This window comes from Cnephaeus nilssonii, assembly GCF_951640355.1.
Source record: "Cnephaeus nilssonii genome assembly, chromosome: 6".
Lineage (NCBI taxonomy): Eukaryota > Metazoa > Chordata > Mammalia > Chiroptera > Vespertilionidae > Cnephaeus > Cnephaeus nilssonii.
The window spans coordinates 87,070,623-87,086,546 of NC_137077.1; the positions used below are offsets into that span (position 1 = coordinate 87,070,623).

The following is a 15,924-nucleotide window of genomic DNA, read 5'->3' on the forward strand; positions in this document are numbered from 1 at the left end:
ATATTAAGAGCACAAAAATAATTTGTAATTCTTTCAAATATCTCATAGAACATTAATGACCACAAAGCGCTATGATACATATTTACACAGTCTGGTTGAAATGCCAGGGTGGTGAAGAGACTTACCAAACGCCACACAACAAATCAGGAAGTAGACCAGGATCAGCAACCAGCTCCCTCCTGCCTGGCAGGCAGTCAGTCGCTTCTGCAAGGCCGGCAGGCTAGACACTAACAGCACCTTCCTATGACTCACTCTGGACTTAGAGATACCGCTCACATATCTCTGGGTATTCCTGTGTTGAGCTTAGAGAAACTCCACGCCCTGCACCGTAAATCAATATAACTGCTAGCAATAATACACTGTATTCAACCCATCGCTGGACAAATGCGCTCTTTGTGTGGCCAGAAGAAAAGATACACATTCTGTATCTTTGCAGGGAGGCAGCCTAGGACAGAGTCCTGTTATCACACAACACTGGGATGGCGAGAGAACTCGAGACACGGTCAGTCGGCACTCCCGGCTTACCAAAGAGGAAACAGGCTCAAGTCAACAGACTCTGGTTGGGCAGAGTCAACACAATTCAGTGAATGGAGCACAGGAATCCCCAACATGAATGAAGGCAGAACGAGCAGTAAGCAGCACAAGCGCCTAGGGAAGGGCAGTGACTCGAAGGCAGTGAGTGAAGTCAGGAGAATCCTTTCTCTGTTGCTTCATTCATGAGACAGATGCTCACCGGTGCCTTTCTGTGTCAGGCGCGGCGAGGCGTCCTGGAGTTGCAAAGGGGCACAGCACCCTCCCACGTCTAGTGGCGAGGGAAACAATGACCGCCACTGGTGAGTGCCATGAGAGGTACACGGGTGCTATAAGGCAGCACTTGGGGGGGGTAGTATGGGGCGGGGGACAAGGTTGGTATAAAGAGACTTGTCAGTCAGAAGGTGCTTCAGGTAAAGTGAGTTCTGAATCAGTGTCACAGACAGCAGGTAAGGGTTTGGAGGATGCGGTGCAAGGCGACGAAGGCAGGGGAAGAACTGAGTTGGCAGGCAGAGACCAAACTTAGAGGGTTCCGGTTAAATCATGTTAAGGTATTTGGATTTCAGCTGAGAGGCCATGTGGCAGCTGCCGAAGGGATTAGAAAGATCAGATCCCTGTTTTAGACAGTCCTTCAGAGAAAGCTGGGGCAGACTGGAGCCTGGGGTAGTACTCCAAGGCAAGAGCTGGTGGAGGCTGGGTGTAGGGTGGTAGCAGGGGAAGGAGAGAATAGCGTTTAAATAGCGTCAAAGGACTCCGCAGCAATCAGCTGGCTGTGGGGATTCGTAGGGGGAGCCGAGGAAAACCCCACTCTGGCTTTTCATTCCTTGTCTCGGCCAGTAAGATCATTCACAAGACAGACAAAGGAGGAGAGGCCAAGAGGAGGCGGAGGTTGGAGTAGAGGAGGCGGAGGAGTCAGATGCAGACACAATGCACTTGAGGTTCTATTGGATGTTTAAGCACACACGCCCAGAAGAGTGCTCGGAGACCGCGCTGGAGAAACCGAATTGGAGCCTTCAGGGACAGAACCTCCGGAGCAATTCACTAGGAGGGTATGCATGGGTTTTAAGGTCAGGCAGACCAGATCGACTGCCAGTTCTGCCACTGAGTAGCTTGTACGAACCAGGGCAAGTAAATTAGAGTTTTTAAAAAATATATTTTCATTGATTTCAGAGAGGAAGGAAGAGGGAGAGAGAGAGGAAGTAACATCATTGATTAGCGGCCTCCTGCATGCTCTCTCCTGGGGATGGAGCCCACAACCCAGGCATGTGCCCTGACCAGGAATCGAACCGTGACTTCCTGGTTCACAGGTCGATGCTCAACCACTGAGCCACACCGACTGGGCTAAATTAATGTTTTTAAGACTCTAGTTTCATATGAGAACACTCCTCCTAGAAATTAATGAGATCAGAAAAGGACCCCATGTCATGCCAGACACAGAGATATTTAAAGGTTTCCTCTTGCCCTTTTGTGGTCACATACTGTTTTGTATTATAATTTGAGTACTAACCCCTGCAAGAGTACAAGCTTTCCTGTTGTCAGTCACTGGTCTTTAAATCCCTTTTGACCTTTCCTGTCTGAACAGATTCTCCAATATCTGAATTGCCATAAATCATATAAAAAACTCAGACCAGAATTGTCCAGGGGACCAGGGGTTCCTTGCCCTTGACATTAGATAGCAAATGCAAAGATCTCAAAATTGTTATGTGGTTGAAGTGGTATTGATTTAATTTTGTGTTGGGGATACGATGGGGGAGAAAAGGGCAGTGGGGTTTGGAAAAGGGAGTGTTATCAGTCTAATAAAGTCTAGACAAAGTAATAGAACTTTACTCTCTGTGTAAAAGTATACTGTAATATTTCAGAAGAAGAATGTTGCCCTAGCTGGTTTGGCTCAATGGATAGAGCATCGGACTGCGGACTGAAGGGTCCCAGGTTCGATTCCAGCCAAGGGCACATGCCTGGGTTGCGGGCTCGGTCCCCAGTAGGGGACGTGCAAGAGGCAGCCGATCAATGATGCTCTCTCATCATTGATGTTTCTATCTCTCTCTCCTTCTCCCTTCCCCTCTAAAATCAATAAAATATATTAAAAAAAAAAGAAAAAAAAGAAGAATGTTCCAAGGTTAATATATTGCACAGCCTCTACCTAGACTCTAGCTCAGTTCAAGTAAAGGCTTCAAATAAATGTCAAATAACAAATTCTAGCAAATGGATCTTGCTTTAACCAAATATTAAATCAATAGCATAATTTTAATATAAAAATACATAATTTTTTGCTAGGTTCATTTTGCTTATTCTATTTATAATTTAAAATGAACATTTAAACTACAATAAGATTTAAAAATCAGACTGACCACTACTGTGGCTAAGGCATACAGAATTCAATTCCACATAGACAAGTTGTGCATTTTCTTCTGTTTTTGCCTTCAAATTTTAGCTCCAATTTGTCTCACCTATTTTTATGGCTACCTTCTCAGTCTGAAAATATCTTGGTCACTGGACATTTTACTTCCCATCTCCAACTTACCTGTGTATTCACAATCACGTCTTCCTTCCTACTACTACCTGATCCTTCCCTGGTAGCTCCATGTATTTTCATTCTTTCATCCGCAGCCCAGTTCAGCATACCTATTTCAATAACTCATAAATATCTCACACTAAAAAAAAACTTCACAAAGTTTCTAATATAAAATTCCTTGATAATTGCATCAAAGCTCTCTAGTCATTTGGCTCATTTAATTATATTGATTAAACATAGAGAATGATTTGGTTGGGAACTATAGTCTTTGGAACTTGTTTTATTCCTGGCTGTCTTTAACCCGGCCACATGTGACGTGGCTCAAGCATGGCCAGTTTGAGAGGGCACTTGGTCCCTAAGTGCTGAGGAAGAGCATGTATACCCTCTCTGCCCAATGTGCCTCGCGCTGACCTGAGGTTCCTGCTGCTCTCAGACATTTGGGACTCTGGATAGTTCCCTTAAACTCACAGTACACCCAGCCATCCCTCTTAGCCAACCTTTAAGATTTGGTACCCACTGACATGTAGACCCAAGATACCTCTCAATTCTTCCCTGCCTTGAGTAGACTTGAACTTCCCATTCTTGAATAGACTCAACTTATTTTCTGTGTCTGTAAGATCCTCTCCTATCTTGTTGCCAGTGGGAGGCAAATGAAGGCAGGCAGATGGATTAGGTGGTATCTGCCACACTAAACCAGCATCCCCATGCCACCTGGCTCCTGATCGGCACATTAACCCTCAAACAATAAGGAGATGTACACAGTCCGAGTGAGTGACTACTGAGACGTAATTCTTTTGACTCAAACATTACTTTGAAACAGGCACACAGATACCCATGACTCGTATCAGAGGTATTGTTCAAAATGAAGAGCACCTCACCACCACAGTGCTTCACCCAAAAATGCCCTACGGCATCTACCAAAGGAGGCCATGCCCAGGAAACAGTTTACCCAAATCTAGAGCAGGGTTTTCTCACTGGCACATTCTGCTCCAGGCTGTCTTCCTTTCTGCAGAATCCAGCTCAGGTTCCGTGACCTCCAGTGACTCGCAGCTCTTTCCTTGAAAATCTGGGGTTAGCTACTTGCTTTACCTAGCCTTTCTCTATTCTTTTCCCTCTGAACACTTTTGGTACCTTTTAAGTTCTTCTTTTCCTTATGAAGTGTTCCATTTAATTCCTTCCATCTGAGGCTCTGAAGTGAGTCTCAGGTTTTAAGTCGACAAGGTAATTAGCTCTTTATCAGATTCAACTGCAGCAGGAAGGTCTTTTGAGAACAAAGATTTCCCAAGTAAACTGGTACAGCCCTGTGGAAGGATATTTTGTTCCCATCTATCCTTCTTTGAAGACACATAAACCTTGACCCGACAATTTTGTTTATAGAAATTTATCCATATATGGTTACCGAAAAAGAGGTACAAAAATATTCAGCCCAGTATTACAAAGCCAAACAAACATGGGGGGAAAAAAATCACCTTAGAAGGAACTTAAGTTGTCTATGGATAGGAGACTCATGGATATAAACATTTTGTGCAGAACACATTTCTGTAAAGATGCATAAGAACATAACAGTGCTTAACTCTGGGGATAAGGATTGCACTTTTTAACGTTAAGCTAGTTATTAGGAAAAATGTGGACCTTCATAATTTAGGTTTATATGGATGATCTACTAAACTCTTCATTTAACAATGTTATTTAACAATCTTTGTTAAACAGAAAATAGAACAGAAGAGGCACAAATGGAAGCTCTATAGGGCAGATTTACTAGTATATTAAAATGTGTTCAGCATTTAGGAAACTTTGCCTTAGTCTCAGCAGATCAGCTTTTTTCCTCTAAGGCCCCTGAGGTACGTGTTACAGACGCCTCTACAATATGAGCAGCTGGACTGAACCACCTCCTGGTGATGAACATGTGTGTTTACACTTAAAGTCGTTTTTAACTGTCAATTGGGGTGAGGGTGTGAGGAGAGGGAACCCACAATATTTGTCAAAACATTAAAAAAAAAAAAACCTTCAAGTTTTTTTAAAAGAACTCATCAAGAACAATAAAAACCCCACAAAGACTGAGCCCATGGCCTGCATAGGACTTGCTGAATCTTTGGATTGGGGAGTCCAATCTCTGCATGTTTTCACAACCTTCCCGGTGATCCCTACATTGCTGGTACTGCCTCATGCACAGCAGAAGTAACCATGCTTAGCAAACTCTGTGTCTTATCCAAAGGAAACAAGACAGCACAGAGTAGAAAATGCTATGAACAAAAGCATTCACTACTGCACAGCGCCAAGATTCTAAAAGAAGTAACTTTTAAAAAACACTGACAGGGAGTTTGGAGCTAGCACTGGGAGCTAGCAGACCCCTTCAGGTCCTTCCATCAATGCAACTCCCCTGGCTCAGGTGGTCAGCGGCAATGTGTGAAAGAGACACCTTTGGGGCTGGAATGCAGCTCGGCTAGTGTAGACCAGTGTTGCCAAGTTGTGGCTTCAATCACCTGAGTTCTGAGCCCTGCCTAGACCCAGGGGCAGAACCTGAGGATCTGCATTAGGCAGCTCCTTTCTCCCTCCCACCCCACCCTCATTCTTACGCCCAATAAAGTTTGGTAACTGCTGAGCTAGTCCAGTATGTCCTGAACATCACCTGGGGCTACTGCCATCCTAGCCCTGGCCTAGCAAATCAGGTTCTGTGACCTAGCAAATCAGAATCTGTTAAACCAGTACCCGAGGTTATTCTTAGAACAGGGAAGTTTGAGAAACACCAATCTAGGTCAAACTCTTCATTTTAAGATAAGGAGTCGTGGCCCAAGAAATGAAACAATTTTCCCAAAGACTTAACAGCTGACGAATGATAGCTGGGACACCGGAAACTGGCAAGCTAATTCTTGCCTCTTAAACCAATACCAACTATTATGTTCATCATGAGTATCTGTGGGGTTTCTGATTCACCATGATGAGGCTGTAAGTGACTAAGTCTGAACCCAGAGGGCACGTCAGAATGCACTGCTGGTTTAAAGGGCGACGGGTGCTGTAAGCTGCCTGACATCTGCCTGCCCCTGGAGTCTTTCACTTTGAATATCAGGATGAGAAGTATAAAACAGCACATCTCACAGAAAAGTAAATACAGCCCCACACATTTATAACCACTTGAGGGTGATTCGAAGTCCTCAAATCTCACTATGTCTTGGTCAAGTATTAGAACTTTTAGTGAAAGAACTCTAATTCGTCACCCGCTGGGGTGATAGCATCAGCCTGCATCTCGCTGCTAGTAGAGAGAAGAGCATACCCCTACAGAGACCCTACAACCCCGCCCTGGAGCCAGCATCTTTGAACCCATCAATGTGAAACACGGATGGGAAATGAAACACCCAGGCTGGAGAGCACACAAAGCTGAAACCCAGGGAGCGTCCAATCAGTGATGATTGCCTCAGCCCTCCCACACAGTCACAATCCACAGCTGGGATCAGCTTCACAAAGAATGTGCTACATTTGTTTCCTACCTCTGAGATCAGAATTACCTCGTTAGGTTCTTGCCATTACTATTTTTCAAATATATATATATTGATTTCAGAGAGGGGGAGGAGAGACGGAAACATCAATGATGGGAGAGAATCACTGATTGGCTGCTCCTGCTATTGGGGATTGAGCCCGCAACTGACGCAAGTGCCCTTGACTGGAACGGAACCTGGGACCCTTCAGTTTGCAGGCCGACATTCTATCCAATGAGCCAAATCGGCTAGGGCACCATTAGTATTTTGAATTATTTTTTCCCCCAAAATATAAAAAAGGGTGAATGAATGAATAAAAGCAAAGAGGCAGACAGATTTTTTTGGAAATAACCACTGACCCCCATGACCTAATGATAACCCAGTGGGACTCAAATTTGTAATAGAGACTAATGCCAATTCAGAAACCTTTCTGTTCCAGGGCACATGATCCAAAACACACATTCATTTGGTTGGACATTTTCCATACTCTGATTTTTATCTCTCTTGGCACACTTGCCTCTCCTCAAAGTCACAACCTTTTGTTGCCATGGAACCCAATCAGACATGGAGCCTGTTACTATGACTTCCCTGCAGGTCTAAAAAAAGATTTAGTGACCAAGAGAATAGCTCTTCCTTAAAAAAATTTTTTTTTCTAAGGCACAGAGGCTCCAAAAGGAATCCAAACCTTTTATATCCATTGACGTTTAAACTTTCATGCAGGCTAACTTGAACTCTTTTGAGCCAAAACTAGCCAATATTTTGTAAAAATTTTTTCAGCTGGGACATTCCTAAAAATACGATTTTATAAATTAAGTACCTGACAAAGAGGGTAAAAATGTTCTTAGTATTTCTTCCTTTTTTTTCTCTTCTTCTAGGCAAGCCTCCTAAAATTTGAGTACCTGTTGAGTAAACACGTGTCAATCAGCAGCTACCAAATTTCCACTAATACTTAATTTTTGCCAAGAGCTCATTATTTCTCTGAAAAGAAAAGATAAGCAAAACAGTACAATCGGCCCTGTGTTCTGTCATCCCTCGAGCTGGACTAAACCTGTGGGGTCAAATATCTGAGACAAATAGCAGAGCTACTTAAGGAGAGAGAATTAACATTTGCTGAGTGCCATGAGCCTTCATCACGAGAATCCTGCCACAGAGGCATTTCCATCTCTCTGTTTTGCAGATCAGATACCAAGGCTCACAGAGCTTAAGTAGCTTGCTCAAGCTGCCATGTTGGATTGGTATCTGTCTCTGCCAAGGCATTAGGGGTAAGTTAACTAAATGTTGACCAAATATAGCAGGCTAATTTTTAAGTTGATAATTTTGTATGGCCTGAGAATCCTATCTAATAAAAGAGTAATATGCAAATTGACCGTCACCCCAACACACAAGATGGCTGCCCCCATGTGGACACAAGATGGCCGCCACAAGATGGCCTGCAGGGGAGGGCAGTTGTGGGCGATCAGGCCAGCAGGGGAGGGCAGTTGGGAGGGACCGGGCTGGCAGAGGAGAGCAGTTGGGGGAGACCAGGCCAGCAGGGGAGGTCAGTTGGGAGGGACGAGGCCTGCAAGGGAGGACAGTTGGTGGGGGACCCAGGCCTGCAGGGGAGAGCAGTTGGGGGGGGGACCAGGCTGGCAGAGGAGGGCAGTTGGGGGTGACTGGGCCTGCAGGGGAGGACAGTTGGTGGAGGACCCAGACCTGCAGGGGAGGGCAGTTGGAGGGGACCAGGCCTGCAGGGGAGGACAATTGGGGGTGACCAGGCCTGCAGGGGAGGACAGTTAGAGGCGACCAGGCTGGCAGGGGAGGGCAGTTGGGGGTGACCGGGCCTGCAGGGGAGGGCATTTAGGGGCAACCAGGCTGGCAGGGTAGGGCAGTTAGGGGTGACCAGGCTGGCAGGGGAGGGCATTTAGGGGCAATCAGGCCAGCAGGGGAGCATTTAGGTGTTAATCAGGCTGGCAGGGGAGTGGTTAGGGGGTGATCAGGCTGGCAGGCAAGCGAGTGGTTGGGAGCCAGCAGTCCTGGATTGTGAGAGGGATGTCCGACTGCCCTTAAGGGGTCCCAGATTGGAGAAGGTGCAGGCTGGTGTGAGGAACACCCCACCCCCATGCACAAATTTCGTGCACCGGGCCTCTAGTGATGTTATAAATATCCAAATGGCCCTTGGCAGAAAAATGTTTCCCACCCCTGCTGTAAAGCTTGTCTGTAAAGATGACATAGGATCTATCTTTGGTATACCCAGCTATACTAACTACCACATCTGCAAGGCAGCAGCTAAAACTTGGGAGAATCACGAGTAAGTGTACTGGTGCTTACCTAAGATGACATTGAGCCAGACACCTACTGCATCCTCACAGGCTGGCTGCAACAAGGCCTTCCCACCCCGGGCTCTGCAGTGGGCAGGACCAGGAAGCTCGTAGTGCCTGCTCTTGTGAGATCGTGCGATTTCAGCTGCGAAGTCAAAGCCAAGCCACACAACTCACCACGATTATTCTATGCAACCCCAGTTTTGGATAACCAGCTTCAACCAATGATGGGCAGGAAGAATGTGGTAAAGCATGGAAGTTAATTTTGAATTTGTATTATTAATCAAACCAGACTTCTGGCTAAAAATATCTTACCTATTTCCTTTTGTATAAGGAATACAACTACTTTCAATCAAAGAAATTTCAAAAACCAACACAAAACCACAATGAGATACAACTTCACACCCACTAGGGACAGCTATAATCAAAAGGCAGATAACAAGTGTTGCTGGAGACACGCAAAAATAAAGACTCTCAAACACTGCTGGTGGGAATATGAAATGATGCCGCTGCTGTGGAAAACACTCTGATGGTTCCTCCAAAGGTTAAACATAGAACTACCTTATGACCCAGCAATTCTACACCCAGGTATATACCCAAGAGAAGTGGAAGTATGTGTCTACACAACATTGTGGTTGCCTTGGCCTTGGGGTTTTGGGAGGGAGGAAATGGAGAGTGACTACTAATGGGAATGGAGTTTCTTTTTGGGGTGATGAAATGGTTCTAAAATTGATTGTGGTGGTGACTGCACAACTCTGTGAATATGTCAAAACCATTCAATTGTACACTTTAAAATGGGTGTAAGGTATGTGAATTATATCTCAATAAGCTGTTATTTTAAAACTAGAGGCCCGGTGCATGGCGGGGGGGGGGGGGGGGGTTGTCCCTCAGCCCAGCCTGCACCCTCTCCAATCTGGGACATCCCTCTCACAATCCAGGACTGCTGGCTCCCAACTGCTTGCCTGCCTGCCTGCCTGAATGCCCCTAACCACTTCTGCCTGCCAGCCTGATCACCCCCTAACCACTCTGCTGCCAGCCTGACCGATGCCTAACTGCTCCCCTGCCGCCCGATTGCCCCTAACTGCCCTCCCCTGCCGGCCTGGTCACCCCTAACTCCCCTCCCCTGCCAGCCTGGTCACCCCTAACTGTCCACCCCTGTAGGCCTGGTCGCCCCCTACTGCCCTACGCTGCTGGCCTGGTCACTACTAACTGCCCTCCCTTGCCAGCCTTGTCGTCCCTAACTGTGCTCCCCTGCCAGCATGGCCGCCCCCAACTGCCCTCCCCTACAGGCCTGGTCACCCCCAACTGCCCTTCCCTGCAGGCCTGATCGCCCCCAATTGCCCTCCCCTGCAGGCCTGGTCACCCCCAACTGTCCTTCTCTGAAGGCCTGGTCCCCCCCCCAACTGCCCTCCCCTGCAGGCCTGATCGCCCCCAACTGCCCTCCCCTGAAGGCCTGGTCACCTCCAACTGCCCTCCCCTGCAGGCCTGATCACCCCCAACTGCCCTCCCCTGCAGGCCTGGGTCCCCACTAACTACCCTCCCCTGCTGGCCATCTTGTGGCGGCCATCCTGTGTCCACATGGGGGCGGCCATCTTGTGTGTTGGAGTGATGGTCAATTTGCATATTACGCTTTTATTAGATAGGCTAGAATAAATAAAAACCAACACAACCTTTTTTGTTTTTGGTTATCCTATTAAATAAAAAAGTCCAAGTGACACCACCACCTGACCTTGGACAAGTTACTTTGTCTCCGGTGTCTACAATGTTTAAGAAACAAGGCTCATTCCTGAACCAAATGCTCTTCTGGCTCCCTGAGCAAAGGAATCTACGACGTTTTATCTGAGGAGAAAACCCACTTGGATTAAACCTCTCAGGTAATGTTCAAACTGGGAGTCAGACCCAGTCTGCCTGCCCGGCCGGGGTCCACCCCACTCTAGCTGAATCTTTTCACACTTTCCTTGTGCGGTTCTGCCCTTCACCCCAGCCTCTGTGCCACAGTGGGTTCCTACACACCTGCTATGTGCAAGGCTTGATGCCAGACAGCTTCATTACTTTTAGTTCTCAACCCCCAAGCCCCAAGGGAGAGGGTGTCCTTTCCATTCTGCAGTGCAGAGCAGACTCAGGGAGATCACGCAGGAGACCAGGGTCGAACAGTTGCAAAGTGGTAGCAGGATTTGAATTCAGAACCAAAATATGAGTGCTTCTCTTATTCCTACACCTAGGGTTTTCAAATGGGGTCCATAAATATATTATTGGGGTTCCATGAGTTTGGTACAATTTTAAATGCTATGTTTACTTAAATAGCGAAGAATTTTAATAGAACTGCATTTGGGGGGGTCACAGTGATAAACACCTGCTAACCAAGTACTGTCTTGCGTTTCAAGGCTGTTTGTACTTTCTCTCATGTTAGTATTTCTTTAGTTGTGTGGGTCGACAGAAACACACTGTCTGACAGTATTACTTTCCTAGGGCTGCCATAACAAAGTACCAGAAACCGGTGCTTAAAATAACAGAATTCTGTTGTCTCCCAGTTCTGGAGGCCTGAAATCAAGGTGTGGGCGGGGCCAGGCTCCCTCTGAGGTGCCAGGAAGACCCACTCCATCCCTCTGTCCTCGCTGCTAGCAGCCTCAGTCATTCCTTGGCTTGCAGAAGCATCACTCCAATTCTCTGTCTTCACATTGTAGGCGTCCTCCCTCCGTCTTCACGTCACCAAATTCCCTCTTGTTATGAGGACACCAGTGAGTCATACTGGATGAGGGCACATCCTAATGGCCTCATGTTAACCTAATTACCTCTGTAAAGACCTTATTTCCAAGCAAGGCCTGGGGGTCAGGTCTTTTGTAAAGGAAAAGCTCATTCCTGTGTCTCCTCTCAAGCTAATACCACACTGCTGGTCACCAAATGTGTGTGTGGGGATTGGCGAGGGTTCCCACACCACCAGCTGGGGGTCCTGCAGTGTAACTCAGTTCTGACTATCTGGAGAAGCATCAGATCCCACAGGTTATGGGCTCATCTGGAAGGCTGCCTCCACCCTTCAGACACCAATTGCAAGTCCAGGTTGTTACTGGTGCTTCTGACCAACTGGCTATCAACTGGAGGTTCTTACGACCCTCTCTTTGTGTTGATTAATTTGCTAGAGCAGCTCACAGAACTCAGGTAAACGTTTACTAACTAGATCAGTGGTTTATTACAAAAGGATATAACTCAGCAACAGCCAGCTGGCAGAGAGGCACGGGACAAGGTATGTGGGAAGGGGTGCCGAGATTCCACACTCACTCTGGGCGCCATTCTCTTCAAATCTCCACATACTCACCAACTCGGAGGCTCTCCCCATCCTTCTGGAAAAGGATGAAACCCTGTGGCAGATGAAACCCTGGGCTGCTGGGGAGTAATCAACCTCCAGCCCCTCTCCCCGCACTGACGGTGGACAGAAAGTTGGTCCCCTGGCAAGAAGCTCCCTCCTTAGGGGCTTTCCAAAAGTCACCTCATTAACAAAAAGTCAGGTTTGGTTGAAAATGGCTTATTTATATGAATAACAAGACACCCATTTCAGTTCTACTACTCTCATCGCTTAGGAGAGTGCAAGGGTTTTAGGAGCTATGTGTCATAAATGGGGACAAAGATCAAATATATATTTCTTAGTATAAATCACAATATCACAGACTTCAACATAGCTTTTCGGAGGGAGGGGAGACACACAATTCAACCCATAACACTGACTTTAACTACAGGTGATGCAACCATTCCAGGTGAAGGTTAAATGATTGCTCAGTGAGCAAAGGTGTCACACACAATCTAAGAAAAGTTAATGAACTGAGCTTTTCTGAATAATAATATAGAAGGTAAGGGAAGCATTCCAAGCTCAAAACAAAACAAAGCAAAACAAACCCTGCCCGGCGGTAGTCACTAACACACTGCACAGACACTGAGGAGTTATCTGTATAGTAAGTTGATGTTAATTTAAACTGTTACGATGTTTATATTTCACATGTATTTGTTAGAAAAATTTCATAAGAAAATGTTGGGGAAAGTTTCCCTCAGACTGTTGATGAAATCTGCTAACAAAATCTTTATTCTTAAAGAACACCAAAGTAAAAACACCAATTAGCATCTCTGAACAAACAAACATTTCTCCACAAGCCAACAGCAGGGAGGAGATAAATTTTAAAATATGGAAATAAGAGTACACGTTTTCCCTAATTAGACTTATTTAGATAAAAATGTAGCCCAGGCCTTCACGAATCATTTGATATCCTTAAACATTGAATTCTGAACAGAGAAAGCCCTGGTGTCTGTTGGAATGTGTGAACTCAGATACTACACTAATAGCTATGCGTGAGATTCTTAACTCATTCTTCCTTGCTTCCTTTCATTTCTCCATCCATCCAACATTTATTTTGTATTCTGTGCCCAGCACTAGATATACAGTCCCTGCCCACTTTCTGGTGAGGAGAGAGACAAGTGAACCACAAATAACAATTCTTCTTTCCCAACAGACTTAGGTACAGTTGGGTGGTGTGCACCCAAGCCAGGTGTGAGATGAGAAAAGGGAGTTAAAGAACCTTTCACTGCACTCTCTTACGTAAGCCCTCAACAACCTTCTAAGTTAAGAATTATACTTATTTTTTACACGAGGAAACTGTGGTTCAAATGGGTTGAGCAAACTGCCTAAGATGACCTCACAGAGTTGTAAGGATTTAAAATAACCAGTCCCTTGTCCCTGAAGTCCTGGCACAACACTTCTTTTTCACAACTGCTTAGTATTCCATTGTGTAAATGTACCACCATTTTTGTTGTTGTTAATCCTCACCCAATGATATTTTTCCCATTGATCTTCCAGAGAGAGAGTGATAGGGAGGGGGAGAGACAGAGAGAAACATCAATGTGAGACAGACACATTGATTGGTTGTCTTCTGCACACGCCCTGAACTGGGCCAGGAATGGAGCCTGCAACAGAGGTATGTGCCCTTCACCAGAATCAAACTCACGACCCTTCAGTCCTCAGGCCGAAGCTCTAACCACTAAGCAAAATCTTCTAGGGCACCACAGCCTTTTTATCCACTCAACTACCGATGGACACCTGGGCTGCTTCCAAATCTTGGCTATCGTAAATAATGCTGCAATGAACATCGGGGTACATATATTCTTTCGAATTAGTGTTTTGGGTTTCTTCAGATAAAATCCCAGTTGAGGAATCACTGGGTCAATAAGGCAGTTCCACTTTTAAGTTTTTGAGGTAACTCCATACTGCTTTCCACAGTGGCTGCACCAATCATCCCCATTCTATTCTCTTGTAAAAATCCTGGCCTGTGGATTAGACTGATTGGGAGGGGATGTGGAAATGAGGGGGACATACAACGACAATGGGAAAGCTCTAGCACCTGATTTGTAAAGTTCCAAGGCACACAAAGGGTGCTTTTCAGCTCTGAAATTCTATGAAGGAACTAAAATACTATTTCCAAAAAGCAAATAAAACCCCACTGAGAGATGGTACTATAATTTCTTGAGTTTGCATCAGTCTATTTTCTGCAGTCAGATAAAAAGGTGACTGGTTTGGGTTACAAAGGCAGTGTTCCACTATAAAAGCCTGCTGGTTACCATGACAATTAACATCTCTGTTCCTCCCTTTTCTGCAGCATCCTTCCTCCATCTGAGTCAAATCAAAGAACCCATCTGTGATACCCACGATTTAGTATTTCCTTTTCACGAGGATTACATATATATGTATATATATGTGTGTGTGTGTGTGTGTGTATATACAAAATAGTACATATCAAAGGACTAATTAGAGAACTAAAACCTCGAGCATTGCCAGCTCTCCTCCACTGCCAATAATGTCCCACAAATAACTATCAGGAGACACCCTGCAGGAGGTGTGAGTAGGAAGGGAGGTGGGTAAGTCGGCACCTGTTTCTTTTGGTCTAGAGCTGTGGTCGGCAAACCGGCTCGCGAGCCACATGCGCCTCTTTGGCCCCTTGAGTGTGGCTCTTCCACAAAATACCACGGCCTGGGCAAGTCTATTTTGAAGAAGTGGCGTTAGAAGAAGTTTAAGTTTAAAAAATTTGGCTCTCAAAAGAAATTTCAATCGTTGTACTGTTGATATTTGGCTCTGTTGACTAATGAGTTTGCCGACCACTGGCCTAGAGCCTCTCAGGGTGGGCTCTGGGTCAGTTCTTTCCAGAAGGGTCCAATTGAGGCCCGGGCTCCCTGGAGCTCTGTCTTTATCTGTCTGCAGGTCTGTTCTCCTCAGTCTAAGCTCCTCAGGTGCAGCACCCACACAGGACTGAGTTTGGAGCCTAGCACTGCACTGGGCTCACAATGAAGCACTTAGGAAGGGAGCCTCTCTTTATATCTTCAGCTGAGAGCTCGCGTTTGGGCCTAGCCTGCTTTAAGTCATCTTATGGGTTCATCCAAGGTATAAAACCATGCAAAGGAATGAAACCAACAACTTTAGGTTATGTAGACCTCTGAGGAAGTCTAGAAGGCATCCAAATAGATATACCTGGGACCATTCATTTCTTAAATACAAGTGACAGAAATTTGATGCAAACATGGCAAAATGTTAACATCTGTTAAATCGAGGAGATAGGTATATGGATATCATATTTTCAAAAATGTTTTTTCCATGTTTGAAGCATTTAGTAATAATAATAAAAAATCTGTCTACTAATGACTTAACCAGAACAACTTGGTTAGGGATTTCATCTGGGATTTCCTCATGCTCAGAACATTCTCCCCTCTGTGAATTGGTTTACTTTTAAATATGAAGTAAGTTGCTGTTTCTGACAGGCCATTTCGTTACCCTATAATTTCAGAATCTGATGTCACTGCATTTACATCCATAGGACGTTAACATCAACCTTAAATTTATTCAACAACCAAAGCAAGCATAACCTTAAGAAAATTAAAATCCACTGAGAATTTAATAAGCTAGCTGCCCTACAAAAACACTAGCTCCTTTTAGGCTATTGTGTAAATAAACTAAGGAATAATTATTTGAAGGAATTATTTACTAACAAAGTTACTGTGATTTCTGAAATGTGCAAAGTATCAGAGAACATAAAATAATCTTTGTATACAAATTCAGTGTCTCCGTCTTTCACAAGTTATG

The 15,924-nt window shown here is 45.3% G+C and overlaps 1 protein-coding gene across 2 annotated transcripts in view; it reads right to left on the reverse strand.

Annotated features, from left to right (window-relative positions):
• The window catches only part of TMCC3 (transmembrane and coiled-coil domain family 3), a 70,868-nt gene that overhangs the window by 38,609 nt on the left and 16,335 nt on the right, over positions 1–15,924 (reverse strand). Inside the window, exon 1 of one of the 2 annotated variants that reach the window (XM_079773468.1) lies at positions 126–277. The exons of the other annotated variant lie outside the window; for it this stretch is intronic. The gene's annotated coding sequence lies outside the window, so the exon portion shown is untranslated. Of the gene's footprint in view, positions 1–125; positions 278–15,924 lie in introns of those variants that run through there. 2 annotated transcript variants of the gene reach the window in all.